Genomic DNA, 18,350 nt, shown 5'->3' on the forward strand with positions numbered 1-18,350 from the left:
ACGCAACGCAGCAGCTTTAAAACAAACCCGCTTTACAATAAGGAACCACTTTTAACAAGAAAAACACAAGAAAAACATAATCACTATACAAGAAATCTATGTGCAAATACCCAGACTTCACCGCGCTCACTAAATGTGGAACACATGAGGGGAAAACTCGCTTAACACACTTTAAATTGGCTGACAATACGCAAATTTAAAGCTAAAAGCAAACAACTTAAACTGTAAAAATTTGGATTAAAAACACAAAATGGGTCAAATGCATATAGGAAACTTCATGCACATTGCATAGAGATTACTGCACATGTGGTACTCAACAAAATGGCCACCAAACAAAAGGAGCACATGTGGTTAGTCAAGAAAATGACCCCCCACGGAGGAGCACATGGTAGACACTAGAATGGCCCCCCACAGAGGAGCACATGGTAGACACTAGAATGGCCCCCCCACAGGGAAGCACATGGTAGAAACTAGCCTCAAAATTGCCTCTAACCTCTTACATAAAACAGACGTTTGGACAGAACATACACTGGACAATTGCACAACAATATGAAGTACACATACAACACAATTTGGCACAATCACAGAACAGACATAAAACACCAACATATAACACTAACATGCACATGTAACAGAAAGGACCCCCTGCTGCATGCTTGCTGGGAGCAGTAGTACCACAAAACATTGCACAGACTACATACACACAAAGGTCTTACAACAGTTAACAATTAACCTAAACCTTTCAGCACTGTAATAATTACCTCACGTGGAGGGGGGTAAAGCAATCACCACAGTACCTACAACCCACAAATACTTACCTACCACTATGCAACAACTTTTACCCGCTAAAACATATACCCGTTTAATTTTTGGTTGAAAGATTTTTAAACTTGACCAAATCCAGCCAACCAAACCCACCCCTCTGCTGCTCTCAGCAGAGAAAACCCTTGTCTTTCACCCACAGATCAAGATTTTAGGACAAAAAGGTCCTTGCTAAGCGGTAATTCTTGTTAGCTAACAGAGAGCGAAATCAGCCACACGAACACGCAAAAAGCGATCCTCTTAATGGCAGAGAGACCTGAAATGTGCCGGCATACTTTTTGCTAGTTCATGATGGCTCATTCCCCCCTCGTACTCGGTTAGCTATGCAAGAATACGCGTTAGTATCCACCAGGCTCGCCAAACTGTCTTGGAAATTCGCTTTAACGAATTTCTCCTTACCGTGAGTACTCGCAGTTGGATGCGCAGAAATCCCCCATAAAGCTGTGCGAATCTTGCTTACCACGACTGCAGCTAAACTACACGATTCCTGCCCATCCAACTACTTTTAGCTTCTGTTGAAATGTGGGGGATGGAGCTCCGTTACCCTAGAATGATCAAACGACACTCTCAGGATGGTGTTGCAATTCACATAAGGGCCGGTTTCAGACTCAGCCCCCGGTTTTATTACAAGCAGACACGCCCCCCACATGAATAAAGTCAATCCCCTCCCACCGAACAATGCAATGGGGAGTGCCTATACACGGGATATACATTCCGATTGGAGCATAGCCTTTCCTATTATCTATCACTGGTCCTCCCCCATGAGCCTTCTGAGGTCAGCAGACCTTCTCCCCTTCCCCCCCCATGAGCCTTCTGAGGTCAGCAAACTTCCTGTCCTACTAGCTCCTATTGGTATGTAAATTCTTTGTACAAGCATCCCCTAGGAACATCAGTCTGTACCTGGATGGGCCCGATACGATCTTTATTAAAATACATCCATCCAAGATACAGTTCAGATTGGTAATGGGTTGTAAGATATGCATAAGCCTACACGTGGAGTTCACACCGCTTGGCGCCTTGCGTTATGAAGCCCATGTGGTACTATGCTGCTGATATGTGGATACAGGCCCGCGGTCTACTGCCAGCGGCATTCGCATTGAATGCCGTGGTGGTATACACGCCGGTCTATAAGCGCAGATCTGCCATCTCATCCATTACCGAGCTGAGTACTGTAATACATACATTGTACATGCGCATGGCCCAATTGCAGCCTTCAGAGCTTTAATTAAGCCACACGAGAGACATATGAATAACACGAATATATGACACATTTAAAGTTCGACCAACAATACAAAATTTCCATGACAGCTGTCATACCGGAAATATGTCATGACGTTTGCGGAAGGATGTTTGCACACACCCAGAAGTGGTAGTGGAAAGTGTTAGTAGATGGGAGTGTAGTTAGGAGAGTTTAGTGGTAATTTGCAATTCTATTTTTTAGCTTTGTGAATTGTTGTTTTGTGGAATTCCAGACCACATCTGGACATGGCGAGATCGCTGTTCTCCATCAAGGAGCTGATCCTAATTTGCCGGGGAAACATTACTAATGTTGTATTTTTCAGTTGAAAACATGTCCAATTCCTAGATCCATTGAGGTATATAGCAAAGGTTCAAGGTATTCCATAGAAGTTCTTTTTCTTCCTAACCATACAGGTGGAACAGACACAAGCATACACCCAGGGCCACTGTTAGATATCATGGTGTACCTGACAGCCCCCCACTGCCAGAGAAAATATCCAAATTATATTGTAAAAATACACTAAAAACATTAATGGACAACCATATTCCAACCAACCATATTCCTGTGAAATCTAAATGATAAAACTGTACTGAGTTCATAAATAAAGCTGTGTGTAATTGAGGTTTTGGGGCTCATGAGTGCTGTGGCCTGTAGAGTGGGAATCAGTGGTTTGTTTTTGTGGCTATCACCGTTTGCAGGCAACCTATGTTACATAATGGAGATGCTGCAGGTCATAATTTGACAAGCATATGGGTGCAGGTGTACAGCCCTGAACACAGACAGTGAGCATTCAGGGCCACTTCCCCATGCCTTCACACCTGTCAGATTAAAAACTGTGTTCATACAGCTGCTGTGTCCCCACAGTATAACAGGTGGCTCTAGCCACATGAATAACCCCCTCATTCATGCTGTACAGGCCAGGGGCCCTGTTTGAATGGGGCATTTTGTGTTTTTTTTTTTCCTCAGCCCATTAAATTCAATGGGCTGCCTAACGTGTGGAAACATGCCAAAATACTGAAGGCATATTTTTTTCAAAGTGTGTTGCACAGTAGCGTGGTGCCATGCGTTTTTGTGGCTGTGAATGGGCCTGTTTTTAATAGACGTTTGTAGGTGCAATTACATTTTCAGCATGGTACCTGCGCACATCTACAGAGGGCGTTGCATTTCTTTGCTGTGCTGAAAAATGTGTGTTCTTGCATGCGTTTCTGCACTACAAATGGTGTGAACAAGTCCTAAGGGCCAGTTCACAATATAGAAACAGTCTGGATGTGTTCCTGATGTGTTTTTTTTCATGCCCTTTTGGCATGCATGTTTAGTGTGTTCCAGTACATTTTGGATGCGTTTTGGACATGTTGCATTGCATTTTTGTATCCCTTCCAGTTAGTTTTTTCTACTTTCTTTTTATTCAATTTAATTAGGGACGTGTGCGTTTTAGTAAATTCAAGGACGTTTCAACATGTTCCAGTACAGTTCTGTGCAGAAACAATGTAGCGTGGTTAACATTGTTTTACAGCACCTGCAATGCACTGAAAATGCAAGTGCTGATGTAAACTATCACATTGACAACCATATAACCTTCTTTCTGTGCGTTTGTGATGCTGAAAAAGCAACTGAAACACATGTAGTGTGAACTGGCCCTAAAGATTATTAGAGGTAAGGGAACGGGACTGACCAGGAATTGTGAATTCAATCAGAGTAGTGGAGATATACAATCAGCAATTGTATAATAATGTGAGATCTGAGCTGTAGCTGATAGAAAATGAGACACATTCACCTGATCAGTAAATAGATAGTTAAAAAGAGTGGGGCGGTGATCCATAGATTTGCATATGGGACAGGTGATGATGGGGTGGGGGAGGGGGTCAAGTTGTATAAGGAGACAGATTTAAAAGAAGAGAAAAAAAGTTACAATGAAATATACACAGCATGAAACTTGCACATTTCCAAATTGGCAGAAGAACAGGACCCAGGTAACATTCATCCACTTTCTAGTCATTAGGCAAAATCATAATTGATTGGTCAATATTCCTGGCACTGATACAACCCAGAAAATTGATCTCCATTTTTTTAACGTTCATAAATGTCAAGGAGCTTATAATCTAAGGGCAGAAACTCAGCCATGTACAAGGCCCAATGAACCTAACAGCATGTCTTTTAAGTGTTGGCAGAAACACATCCATACAGGGAAAGCATGCAAACTGGGATGCAGCCATGACTGGGATTAGAACCCATGACCCAAGTGCTGTAAATTCTGAGCTCTAACCACTAAGCCACTGTGGGAGACACAGTTTGAGCTACAATGTAGAATAGTTACATTGTTTAAAAATGATAAAGCGAGCGCTGGTAAAATTATATAGACTACTAAAATGGTATTACACAAGATAAATATAACCACAAACAGTAGTGCATGAACTCGTGAAAGGTCATCCACCCTTGTGACAGTGTACTACACTATTAAGCACCTTTCTGGCTCCTGTGGCTGAGCTAATTCCTCCCCAGGACCATTTGGGCACCCACCCTGATGGATGGATGGATAGATGGCTGGAGCTGGATGACTAACCCATAGCTGCCAGCATACCGCTGTACCCCCAGATGTGTGATGTGTATAACCCATGCGCATTAATACTTTTGTTCTGGTGAGTGGTTTAATCTTTCACGAGTTCATGCACTACTGTCCGTCACGGAGAAACCACACGTGCCATTCATAGGCACTCTCTGAGTTGGTACTCTCACACGAAGGACATTCCATTAGTCAGGAATGATTATATGAACTTATTTTAGCACCATTTACCATTTTACATCATTATTGCAATTATTTGCACTTTTTGGTTTTTACATGCGTTCATTATTGATCACATGCATTTATAGCACTGCACTTGACTTTAACATAGAATAGTTACAAGATTAAAGAGAAGGAAGCTATATCATTATATTGGGAACTTAGAACTAGACATTCCAAATTATTTGAGATATAAGCGTGAAAATGTTTAACATTTGAATATAGAATGTTGACATTTATTAGTAAATGCATCAGTTGTCTGATCATTTTGGAGAAACAGCAAAAAAAACAAAAAATTATAATATAGGTATACTATTTATGTTACATTCTAAGTATTCTCTTATGCTAACAAGAAAACGCCAATGTGCGCCATCTAGTGAACATATCTGGTATTGCACCTAAAAATGTGCCAGACTCGATTCCACATTTACTAATAGCAAAGTAGACGTTCGTCAATGAGATTGCTAGACGCTGCTCAGAAGACTGACAGGTCTTCATTGATTTAACTGAGTCTGCCTGAATGTTCAGAGTCTGCTGGTAGACTCAAGTCTTAGTAAATCAGGGCCTTTGTGTCCGTTTTTCCCAGACTGTCCACAGTAGCAAATTTACATTGGCAGAGCATAGCAGAAAAGCAGAGCATGTGTCTTGAACTAAGGAAAAAAGATCAAATTTTTTTTATTGCAAAGCATGCAGGAAAGTATTGCAGTGTACTGTGTCTAGATTTTTTAGTGTGGAAACACTAGTGTCTGTGTGTATGGATACTAGAGTATGTCCAGAATTTCTAGTGTTAGCACTTTAGCGCTGCGTTGGCAGTAGAACTGAATTTTTTTTTTTTTTTTTGGAAACACAAGTTAATTGGGGTTTATGAACTGTCCTCACATTCTTTAGCATTAATGGTGTAAGAACACTGAGACTGATCACATGATAGCTGTACTTTGGAGCACCTCAAACTTTATTTCTGATTACAAACTGCATTCATGTAAAAAAAACCACACATTTTCTCTAAAAAAAAAAAGGTTTATTTAGACAAATACATTTTAGACACAGAGAAAACAAGCAATTATAATCAAGTTGATGAGTAATTATGTTCTCTTGCTGCTTTCTAATTCAGGGAATTCTAAACCCAACACCTGACTGTGATTATAAATAACCATTTTATGATTTTCTGTGCTGTTCTGTATGTGGTGAAAAGTCTAAATAAGATTAAAGATAGACAATAGCAATACAACCAAGAAAACAATCTTTAAAACATCTCAAAAGTCTTTCACAATGCAAATTATTAGTTTTTATTATTAGGGTTAAAAAATTTCTAGTTGTGTTATCACAGCTACACTAATAAATCAAATTGCAGCAATACAGGTCCTTTCGTTCTGAGAACTTATAAAAATAAAATACAACTCTTACAACAAATAGCAAATGTTAATGATGATTTCGGCAAGACTGTTGAATTTGTAAAAAAACCCAAAAAACTTGACAAGCATTCACAGTGCTCCGGTGGTAATAACACAATATTGGTGGCCATGTTAGTAGTAAACCACAAATTGATTCTGTGTGAGGATACAGAGGTAACAAATATATGATTAAAATTACAAAATTTTAAAATATTCAATAAGATTCTGCTCAAAACTGTTACAGCGGTTTAAAAAAACTTGATTCATTATCCAGTAGCCAAAACTTGTCATATTGCAGAGAGCAAATTAATGTTATTCTATCTTTATTCTACATTTTTCCTGGACCTCCGCATGTCAGCCTACCACAGGTCAGCTCTGCGCTCTCTGACCCCTCCACGAAAACCTCTTTCCTAGAATGGCTGTCTCCCCTCACTCAGTGTTCTTTTTTCGTCCTCACTCCGGACACCTTGAAGGGAAAAAAAAAAATCATCTTTCCTCTGCTATGGCCTTCCCAAGTTTAGCCTCTCCTGGGTAAGAAGACCCTTCGTTTGGGCTGTAAACCTCCCTGTTCAGTGGGTTTCCTTGGATCACGCAGAGAAGTGGTGAAGGTGCTTTCAGAAAATTGGACACAGTGGCTTACTTGGCCTGTCAATGGGGCACAGAAGCTTGCCTCTCCTGAGAATAGCCTGTTAAATCTTTCTTTGGTCGGAAGGGAATTTTGCCTCTGATTTTACTGTTGTGGGTTTAGTAACACTTTAATGGCTTGGAAGTTGAGAGTTAGTCTCTGCAGCTGTCGAAACCTTGTTTGAAACTAGGAAAAAGTCCATCAGGTATGGAAAGCCTTTTTGGGTCTCTCTTCTGGCAAAAATAGGAATTCTTAATTCCTCAGTATCTAATGTTCTTGATTAGGTTAGATTTAACAGACTGCCTGCCTTATAAGTTGCAAGTTTCAGTCCTTTTGGCCATGGCAAGATGGGCCTTTAACCCAATTCTTTGGTCATTCATTTCCTGAAGGCAGCAATGAAGAATAGATCACTAGTGGAAATTTGTCACTTGGCTTGAATGCCTAACTGGCATCATTTTACCTCATAACGTGTTCCCTATTCCATTTGGCTGTGAGGACATATTTCCTGACGGCAAGGAGAGTGAGACACGTCTGTCGTTTTAGCTAGACAGCCGTACTGCTAGGACCTCCAAGATTCTTAGATATGTACTGAGACAGATCAAAAACCCGTGGTGTCGCGCTCCACTATCCGTGTATTTGAATATACATATGTGTATGTATATATAAATATATATATATTAGATGAATTAATAAAATATATTGCAAACAACTAATATCAAGTGACTGAGTCCTAATAAATTTCCATGGCATGATATTGCAATCACGCTAGTGCTGCATGCATATCTTCGAAAAATCTGTGATACTATGATGTTTGTATTACCAAACAAATATAGTCCACCAATTCATATATATTGTGCTCCTTCACCAGTTGTGCTCTCACCTGACGTATATGACCAAACCGTACGGTAGGTCCCCGGCTACAGACGGTCCAAAGTTGGGGTCTCTAGCACCCATGGTTCCGGAGAACTGAGCCTCCAAAGTTTTCGGTTCTCCGGTTAACATTGAAGTCTATGGAGAAAAACACCGGTTTCGGTGAAAATATCTCACAAACAGAAAAAGCTAGGGGCACCAACTTTTCAGGGATTTGGGATTTTTTTAACCCTTTTTTCACCTCTTCAGCAACCGTTCCCATGCCGGGAACCGTGAGGTCATACAAGCTTGTGTCCCTTTAATTGGGCTCAGAAGTGGACAAATGGATAAATCCCTGTATCCCAGATGGATAGATAGATGAATGAATGGAGTTTTTCCTTTTTCTAAGCAGGGGGTCTCACCGTTTCCTAGAGTTCTTTCTCCTGGAGGCGAATGGTTGGATGGAGTTATCCCTCTTCCCACTAGGGGGTCTCTTGACTCCTTTCAAATCTTTTCCTCTATGTGATAGTGCCTTATCCTCTTTTAAAAAAAAATATTAAATAAATGTAGTGCACTCACATAGTATACAGATAAAAACTGCTTTTTGTACAATTTTTAATATTCCTTAATATGTTTGCCACACACCCATATACTTGCTGTGTGGTTGCCTTTAAGTATCGTGATGTCAGAGCTCTGACAGGAGGGGCTCTGACGTCACGACGCTTAAAGGTAAACACACAGTCATTGCAGTGGCTGTCAGTCATGGAGGTTTATATGCAACATTCAGTTTGTTTGTGTCTTGTTTTTTCCCCTCCCTTTGTTCATGTTAACATTGCTTGGTATCCTGTGGCAGGCTGACATGGGGAGGTCCAGGAATAGGGAAAATTGTATTCCTTACAAATTGTAATTTTCCTTTCCTGGCCATGTCAGCTGGGTCACCCAGTCTCAGTCGCGAGGAGTAATATGTTGAACGCTGAGTGGAGAGAGAGAGACACTTATATGGGCTAGGAAAGAAATTGTCTGATCGTGGTAAGCTGACATGGGGGGATCCAGGAAAGGAAAATTACGGTAAGGAATACAATTTTTCCTATTCAAAAGGAAGTGTGAAATTTATGTTTATGGAAGCTGTAATGCTTGGAGTACAAGAGGCATTAAATGTCATTATTGTAAAATGGTTACAAAGACTTTAAATAATATTACTATTATTGCTCATTTAAAATAACTCTTCTATATCAAATTAATCAAAATACTGACACAATGGGCTTATTGAAAGTTTATTGTTATTAATTTTGCGTGTTTACCAAGCTAGAACTAAAGATGTTCTGGCTATGTTACTATTAAGTAACATAGTTACTAGTTATCACTGCTGGTGGAGTTCTAGACTCATTGAAGCAATGATTTTAATCTGTATAAGTTTCTGTAATATTTTTGAATAAAGAAATGCGATCAACAGGTTAAAATTTTATTTTGTTGTATTAGTCTTGCCTAGCCTATACTATCCTATACCAAGATAACCAAATGTTTATTGAACAAAATTCATAAATATACGGTATTTATTTCTTTTGTACACCTTGGATATAAAGGGTGGCTTTAGAACCAATGCTTTCTACTTGCAGCAAATGGAATAGTTTAAAATCATTGCACAAGAGCTGTGGCAAAGAAAAAGAATGCCCCTATGTCTGTGTTGTTCCTGTGGGAAGATACATTTTTCTTTGTGAACAGTGTAGCTAAGAGGAGCAAAAGTTCCAGTGGGAAAATTACCACTGCCTTGCTGAGATGCTTCTCCCTGATTGTTTACTTTTGCGTTAGTGCATTAGAAACAATTGCAACACAAATTATGGTTCTTTTGATGCAATATTGTTCAATATTGGTATGACAAAAATGTTGAGAAACAAAAAGCCAAATTACATGCAAAACCCTAAAATGGATTGCACAAAATTATTGGCACCTTCTCAAAACAAAAAAAAAGAAAAATAGCATTCCAAGTTGATTCAGGTTGATACTTCTGTAATTTGTAACTAAACTCACCTGTGAATACATTAATATTAATTATTGATGTTTCTGTGATTTTTCCCAGCATGATGGAATCTGCCCACCTGCTTCAAAACCATACTTAATTCGGAGCTCTTGGCCGCAACCTCAAAACAAGTGGCACAACCTCACCAACCTCCACCCCTTTTCTCTCCTCTCCCTCCTATTTTCCTCCCACCGCATTTCAATATCTTGACATCTAAACATTCCACATTTTCTACCACTTAGCAGATTGGATACTGACATACTGATCTTTTCTGTTTTTCCCTAGTTTTGCATTTGGCTAGGATCAGGCAGTCCAACTCCTCCAGGATGCCATATAGTTGAGAAGTGCCATTGCCAGAAGGTTTGCTTGTGTCTCCTTGCAGTCTCAAGAGCATAGAGGAGACAGGCAGTTACTTTAGGAGAGCTGGACAGGGCCATAGATGGTCCTTAACTCTGCAGCATCGGGATCTGCTCCTTTGCGCAAGGAGGAACAGGATGAACAATGCCAGAGCCCTACAAAATGACCTCCAGAGCAGGTCACTGGTGTGAATTTCTCCGACTTCCTCTAGTAAGCCCTGTGCTCACTGCCCGGCACTACAGAGCTTGATTTGCATTTGCCACTGGCCTGTGTTTTTCACAGATGAGAGCAGGTTCACCCTGAGCATATGTGACAGACGTGAAAGGGTCTGAAGAAGCCGTGGAGAACGTTATGCAACATCATTAAGCATGACCGTTTTGGTGGTGGGTCAGTGATGGTCTGGCTAGACACTGGCACCCTGACAACCATTAAATATCGGGATGAAATCCTTGGACCCATTGTCAGACACTACACTGGTGTAGTGGATCCTGGGTTCCTCCTGGTGCCCAATGCCCGGCCTCATGTAGCAAGAGTATGAAGGTAGTTCCTGGAGGATGAATAAATTGATACCATTGAATGGCCCCCACGCTTGCCTGACACCTCTGGGATATCATATTTCAGTCCATCCGATTCCGCCAGGTTGCACCTCAGCCTGTCCAGCAGCTCAGTGATGCCCTGGTCCAGATCTGGGAGGATATTTCTAGACACCAGGACACTGTCCATCACCGAAGCTGTCAGGAATGCATAAAAGAATGCGGGGGCCATACAAACTTACTGAGTACCATTTTGAGTTTCTGCAATAAAATTTCAGCAAAATGGACTAGCCTGCTGCATAATTTTTTTTCACTTTGATTGGGTGTCTTTCCATGAAACAATGGGATCTTTACATTCCTAACATATTAACCAGTCCATATCAGTATAGATATCCAGCATATTTTTCCCCATTGAGATCTGATGTGTTTTGAAAGTGTTCCTTGATTTTTTTTTTGAGCAGTGGATTTTTTTTTAATACTGGCTGGAATTGTTTTTAATGTCTGTGAGCAGCAACAAATTACAGTACCATCACAGTGCTTTACTTATTTGTTTCTCCCCTAATGAGGATCATCACTCAAATGTTAAAGCCAGCTCTTCAGTGCAACAGTGCAAATATGTGAAGGTCTTTGGTGACAGGAAGAATTAAGTTTGTTAAAAAAAAAAAGCTTTTAAAATTTGAATACAGATGTATACAAAAATGTTCTTATAGTAAACCACTCTTTAAATAGAAGGTAGTCTTTTGCTCTCTTACACAGGATTTTTATATTTAATTTAATTATAATTTAATTTAATTATATTTAATTCTTGGAGGTACATGTTCCCTGCGGGGCTCTCTCAAGATGGTACCCTTCCGGGTACTGGTGGCTACTGGTAGCAGATTCATTCTTCCTTTTTTCATCTATAATAATAATCTATGGAGTAATCTTGTGGAATGTACGGGGTGCTAATGATAAATTTAAAAATCTTTAATGTTCAAGTATCTTAATACTCCATTTTCTGTTTCTTCAAGAAATTGGGAAATGAACCCTGGCTCTTCCAAGGTGAGACAGGCTTTTCACATATTTTCCATATATGTAGGAGGAGTTGCTATCATTCTTTGTCTCTACTGTTACTTACCTGCCTGTCCACCGTATAGCCACACATGTGAGGGGGGACATCATCCCTGCCAGCTAATGACAGTGGCCGGTGATTGAGACTTGAAGATGTTAGCGGCGGCATGGGGAGCAGCGGGTTGCCGAATCGCTGGAGTGGAGAATATAGTTTTGCTTTAAATTACAAACAAGCCCACATGAAACAGTTCTATTATTTCCATATCATCTAAGTTAGGTTCTTACTAACCTGTAAAGCACTTAACTTATAATATACACTGGAGAAATTGGCTTGGAACAGCGTGCTGGTAACAGTGGAAGAACAGTCTTTTTTTTCAGTGCAAACATTTCAAATAGGTTTTATGAGCCTTTATAATATAATATTTATATTATGTTCTAAATCCTGTGGTTTAGAAGTATGAAGTATACTACTTCATACTACTGCACACAAATTATTTATTTAGGGGTCTCCCTACGTAGCATGCATTATTTGGTTTTACACTAAGCAAATGGTAACCCAGTCAAAGCTATCACAAAGTAATAAGCTTGTTTGGGTGTATAGCAGGACTCTAGACAAAAATGTCTTTACATGTCCTTGATGCTGATTTCCTACCGTCACTGAATATGACATCACTCAGTGATGGTTCACTCAGTAGTTGCTCTGAAATAATAAAAGATAAAAATGCAGCGCTACACAAATAGTAACTTTACATAAATAGATGATAAAGCACATATAATGACTTGATGTCAGTGGATTAATAACCGGCGGGAGTTCATCAAAAGTGCTGAGGTAAAGTGTGCATACAGTCTCCGATATGCCAAAAAATATAAAGTGACTTTCGTGGTGATAAGAATAGTCAAATAATGCACTAACCAGATAGCGCATAAATAGCGCATGGGGCATTTAAGACCTGCTCCTGGTACTCAGCCACTGTATCACTGGAACAAGGGGGTGTCATCTACAGGGCCACCACTAGATGTCATCCGTCCATGCAGGAGATGTATCCAGCCACTGTATTAATGGAACAAGGGGGTGTCATCTGTAGGGCCGCCACTAGATGTCATCCGTCCGTGGAGGAGATGTATCCTGGATCCAGGGATGTCACTTGCAGATGTGATTTTGCTATACACAGCTCCCAGCCACAGGACCTTCAGAGATACAGGCTCCCCAGAAATAAAGAGCCCGTGGAAGAAAGGCCTCCAATAGTGTGATAACGTTTATTATTATTATTATACAGTATTTATAAAGCGCCAATAGTTCGCTCAGCGCTGTACATTACAAAGGGGGACAGAACATGTGACAGAACAATACCAATACAATGTGATACACGAGGGGTTCGTGGGCCCTGCTCTTTCGAGCTTACAATCTAGGAGGGAGGGGATGGTGGCACAGGAGGAGATAGCTGTGGGGGATGGAGTGGTAGGAAGAGTGGAGGAGGTCGGCAAGTTAGCAGGGGGTGGGGTAGGCTTCCCTGAAGAGATGGGTTTTCAGGGTGCGCCTAAAGGAGAGGAGAGTAGGTGATAATCTGATGGGTTGGGGCAGGGAGTTCCAGAGGATGGGTGACACCCTGGAGAAGTCCTGGAGGCGGGCATGGGAGGAGGAGACCAGGGAACTAGAGAGAAGGAGGTCTTGTGAGGAGCGGAGTGTGCGTGCTGGGCGGTACTTGGATATTAGGTCAGTGATGTAGTTCGGGGCAGTATGGTGGACAGCTTTTTACGTCAGCGTTAGGATTTTGAATTTGATCCGTTGCGCAATCGGAAGCCAGTGAAGGGATTGGCAGAGGGGGGTGGCGGAGACAGAGCGGTTGGAAAGGTGAATGAGTCTGGCAGCCGTATTCAGGATCGACTGAAGCGGGGATAGCCAGCGGCGAGGCAGGCCAGTGAGGAGGGAGTTGCAGTAGTCGAGTCATGATATGATGAGAGAGTGGATGAGCTGTTTAGTGGTTTCTGGGGTTAGGAACGTGCGGATTTTGGCGATGTTGCGGAGGTGGAGTCTGCACGAGTTTGTTAAAGATTGGACTTGGGGCTGGAAGGATAGGTTGGAGTCCAGAATGACACCCAGTACTCTGGCCTGCAGGGCAGGTTTGATGGTAGCGTTGTTGGATGTGACGGAGAAATCAATGGGGGGTGGTGTCCGGGCTGGGGGGAAGACAAGAAACTCGGTTTTGGAGAGGTTCAATTTAAGGAAGTGGAGCGACGTCCAGTCTGATATGTCGCTCAGTAGGTGTGTGATTCGGGCTGAGACCAAGGGGGTGAGGTGGGGGGTTGAGAGATAGATTTGTGTGTCGTCGGCATAGAGGTGGTAGTTGAAGCCGTGAGAGTGTATGAGTTCCAGAGGATGGGTGACACCCTGGAGAAGTCCTGGAGGCGGGCATGGGAGGAGGAGACCAGGGAACTAGAGAGAAGGAGGTCTTGTGAGGAGCGGAGTGTGCGTGCTGGGCGGTACTTGGATATTAGGTCAGTGATGTAGTTCGGGGCAGTATGGTGGACAGCTTTTTACGTCAGCGTTAGGATTTTGAATTTGATCCGTTGCGCAATCGGAAGCCAGTGAAGGGATTGGCAGAGGGGGGTGGCGGAGACAGAGCGGTTGGAAAGGTGAATGAGTCTGGCAGCCGTATTCAGGATCGACTGAAGCGGGGATAGCCAGCGGCGAGGCAGGCCAGTGAGGAGGGAGTTGCAGTAGTCGAGTCGTGATATGATGAGAGAGTGGATGAGCTGTTTAGTGGTTTCTGGGGTTAGGAACGTGTGGATTTTGGCGATGTTGCGGAGGTGGAGTCTGCACGAGTTTGTTAAAGATTGGACTTGGGGCTGGAAGGATAGGTTGGAGTCCAGAATGACACCCAGTACTCTGGCCTGCAGGGCAGGTTTGATGGTAGCGTTGTTGGATGTGACGGAGAAATCAATGGGGGGTGGTGTCCGGGCTGGGGGGAAGACAAGAAACTCGGTTTTGGAGAGGTTCAATTTAAGGAAGTGGAGCGACGTCCAGTCTGATATGTCGCTCAGTAGGTGTGTGATTCGGGCTGAGACCAAGGGGGTGAGGTGGGGGGTTGAGAGATAGATTTGTGTGTCGTCGGCATAGAGGTGGTAGTTGAAGCCGTGAGAGTGTATGAGTTGGCCAAGGGAGGAGGTAAAGATGGAGAAGAGAAGGGGCCCAAGGACAGAGCCTTGAGGGACCCCAACAGAGAGGGGGAGTGAGGGGGAGGTGGTAGCATTATAGGTAACGCTGAAGGAGCGTTGTGACAGGTAGGATGAGAGCCAGGAGAGAGCAGAATCTCTGAGGCCGAGGGAGTGTAGTTTTTTGAGGAGGAGGGGTTGGTCGACTGTGTCGAAGGCCGCAGAGAGGTCAAGGAGTAGGAGCACTGAATAGTGGCCATTAGCTTTGGCGGTTAGCAGGTCGTTGGAGAGTTTGAGTAAGGCAGTTTCGGTGGAGTGTAGGGGACGGAAGCCGGACTGTAGGGGATCGATGAGGTTGTTGTCGTTGAGGTGAGAGCATAGGCGGGTGTAGACTAGGCGCTCGAGGAGTTTAGATGTAAATGGGAGCAGGGAGATGGGTCTGAGGTTGTTCGGGTCATTGGGGTCCAGGGAGGGCTTTTTAAGTATGGGGGTGATGTGTGCATGTTTCAGAGGGGAGGGGAAGTGCCTGAGGAGAGGGAGAGATTGAAGATGTGGGTGAGGGAGCGTAGGATGGAGGAGGAGGAAGGTCGTAGGAGTTGTGAGGGGATAGGGTCGAGGGGGCAGGTGGTGAGGTGGGCATCAGAGAGGATCTTGGAGACTTCCTCGATGGTAGTAAGGTCAAAGGTGCGGAGTGTGGGGGGAGCTTCAGTATGAGGAATTGCCGCAAAAGTGGTGGGGTGGAAGAGGAGGTCAGAGCAGTGGTGGGGCCGTGGGAGAGGGGTGATGAGGAGGTAGCTGAGTGAGGGTGAAGGGGGTTGGAGAGAGTTTGAGCAGCGACAAAGTCCCTGCGGGTTATGTCGAGGGGGAGGGGGGATAAGGGGGTAGCTGTGTGAGAGGGGACGGTTTGAGAGGGCGTGTGAGTTGCGGCAATGTCCTTGCGAATTGTGTCAATCTTGTTTTTGAAGTGATTGGCAATCTCAAGGGCAGTGAGTGAGGTGCTGGGTGGAGGTGGGGGTGGAGAGAGTAGAGAGTTGAAGGCAGAGTCGGCGAGGATTGGAGGAGAGGGCCTTGAAGAGGGTCAAGAAGTAGGCCTGTTTGGCAGCATGGAGGGAGGAGGTGTAGGTGCGGAAGGCAGATTTGTAGCGGGTGAAGGCTTGTTGGGATTTGGTTTTGCGCCATAGTCGCTCCAGGGCACGACTTTGTCGTTTGAGGGTTTTGGTGTGATCAGTCTGCCAGGGCTGGAGCGGTCGGGGTCTGATGTTGCATGTGGTTAAAGGCGCTAGTGAGTCAAGGGCTGTTGAGAGCGCATTGTTGTAGGCGGTCAAAGCCAAGTCAGGGCAGGACAGGGGGAGGATGCGGTCGTGGAGTTGATCAGCTGCAGAGTGGAGGGAGGCAGGGTTAAGGTTGCGGAGGTTACGGCTGGTAGTAGTGTGACATTTGGAGGGGTAGGCGTTGGAGGACGAGGAGATAGAGAAGGTGATCAGGTTGTGGTCGGAGAGAGGGAAGGGGGTGTTAGTGAGGTTGTGGGGAGCGCAGCGGTTGGAGAAGACAAGGTCCAGGATATTTCCGTCGGAGTGGGTGGTGGATTGTATGCACTGTGCAAGTGCAAAGGAGGAGGTTAGGTGGAGGAGACGGGCTGTGTCTGGGTTGTCGAGGTTGACAGGGATGTTGAAATCCCCAAGGATGATGGTGGGCAGCTCAGAGGAGAGGAAGAAGGGTAGCCAGGAGGAGAAGTCATCCAGGAAGCGGGGTATGGATCCAGGAGGCCGGTATATCACAGCAATCTTCAGGGGGGTTGGGGAGAATAGTCGGACGCAGTGGGCCTCGAAGGAGGAGAAGGATAGGGAGGGGGGGTTTGGGAGGACTCGGAAGGTGCTCTGCGGTGACAGGAGCAGACCAACCCCACCACCTTTACGACCGTTAGGCCTGGGTGAGTGGGTCCAGGTGAGACCTCCGTAGGAGAGTGCAGCAGGGGAGGTAGAGTTAGTGGGCTGGATCCAGGTTTCCGTGATCGCTAGGAGGTTGAGGGAGCGGGAAACAAAGAGGTCGTGGATGGCGGTAAGCTTGTTGCACACCGATCGGGCGTTCAGGAGTGCACATGAAAACGGGGGGGAGATTTTAGGGAGCAGGGGGACAGATACTAAGTTGTGGGGGTTGCAGTAGGACGTGGAGGTGGGAGGGTGTTGAGCGGGTGAGGGAGGTGGAGGGCCAGGATTCGGGGAGATGTCCCCCGCGGCTAGGAGGAGGAGAAGGGTGAGAAAGGTAGCATGGGAGCGGGATGTGCAGGAGCGTGAGAAACTACTAGTGGAGGTGTTGGGGTCAGTGGGAGAGTGGAGTAATAGGAGGAGGTGGTGGGTGCCATAGAGGGGCGAAGGAAGCAGTGAGGACACATTATACAATTGTTTGGGAGGGGCAGAGGGATATAGTGAATGGATTTTGGGAATGGAGGAGAGGAAAATGAGAAGGAGGAGTGGAAGAGGCATTTTGGGGAGGTGAAGAGAGCAATAGTAGGGAGATGATAGCAGTGAGGGGGAGATGTACAGGTTGTGGGGTGGAGCAGAGGGGTAAAGAAATGTGATTTGGGAACAGAGGATAGTAATATGATAAAGAGAAGAGGGGCGTATTATATAAAGGTACCCAGAGTGGGTCTCAGGCATGTAAGAGGTTTCCCAGGGTGTTTGCTTGCAGTCTTCCAGCATGCAGTAGAGCTTCTTGCTGTTGTGTCTTCCTGCTGCTGAAGTTCTCCTGCTTTAGTTCAACTGCTGTGTTTAACTGCTTCTTCTATGCACTCCTTCTAAGCCGCACTCAATCTGAAGCAGCACCCCCATCAGAGACTGTGCCCCCCATCAGAGATCTCCCCCATGAGCTGATCTAAATTTATAGGGAGATGCTCAAATGAGCATTCAACTCCACCCCAATTAGAAGCTGATAAGGATCACATGAATAGTGGGGGATGATTCTCAGGAAACAGACAACAATCGTAAAACGGGTGCAGCTAGAGGTGAGCACTGGTCAACATACACAAATATAAATACACCATTTGTTCTGAATATAGCAGGAGTCAATGCGTTTTGGAGCTAAGAGTGGAGGTAGGAGAAAGGTGCATTTACCCAGGAGGAAGGCAGCAGGAGTCAATGCGTTTTGGAGTTAAGAGTGCTAAAGTTGCTAAGCAATCAGAAGTAAACTTACAATATAGGTTCAGCTGCTCATAAACGGCCAGACCAGAGGTACATGTACAAGAGATATAATCAAAGATTGGCATGTGTTCATACACATCAGAGGGACTGTGCCAATGGTAGGTGTAGTGTTTAAATAATTGGAAATGGCGCCAATGCGCACCGCAATGCGGCAGCTCCATTGCTGCGGTTCGCGCATGCGCATTGCCGATCGCGACGGCCATCAAACGTGCGCGCATGCGCATTAATGCCGACGGCAGCCATTTTCTAGAAGCCCAAAAAACATTGTTCCATATAGTCTTATTATATGGACATACAAGATGTAAACTTGGCAGTTATTCTATTGGAAACAAGACCC

At 44.2% G+C, this 18,350-nt stretch overlaps 1 protein-coding gene across 6 annotated transcripts in view; it reads right to left on the bottom strand.

Moving 5' to 3' along the window:
- SCAI (suppressor of cancer cell invasion) overlaps positions 1 to 18,350 on the bottom strand; it is a 1,319,466-nt gene that overhangs the window by 14,206 nt on the left and 1,286,910 nt on the right. For 2 of the 6 annotated variants that reach the window (XR_016307570.1, XR_016307573.1), the window contains one exon: positions 5,838 to 11,856. The exons of 3 other annotated variants lie outside the window; for them this stretch is intronic. The gene's annotated coding sequence lies outside the window, so the exon portion shown is untranslated. Of the gene's footprint in view, positions 1 to 5,837; positions 11,857 to 18,350 lie in introns of those variants that run through there. One more of the 6 variants, XR_016307571.1, reaches the window with a different exon arrangement.

Source organism: Staurois parvus, unplaced genomic scaffold (assembly GCF_062004578.1).
Source record: "Staurois parvus isolate SC_StPar_1 unplaced genomic scaffold, SC_StPar_1.0 ptg001072l, whole genome shotgun sequence".
NCBI lineage: Eukaryota > Metazoa > Chordata > Amphibia > Anura > Ranidae > Staurois > Staurois parvus.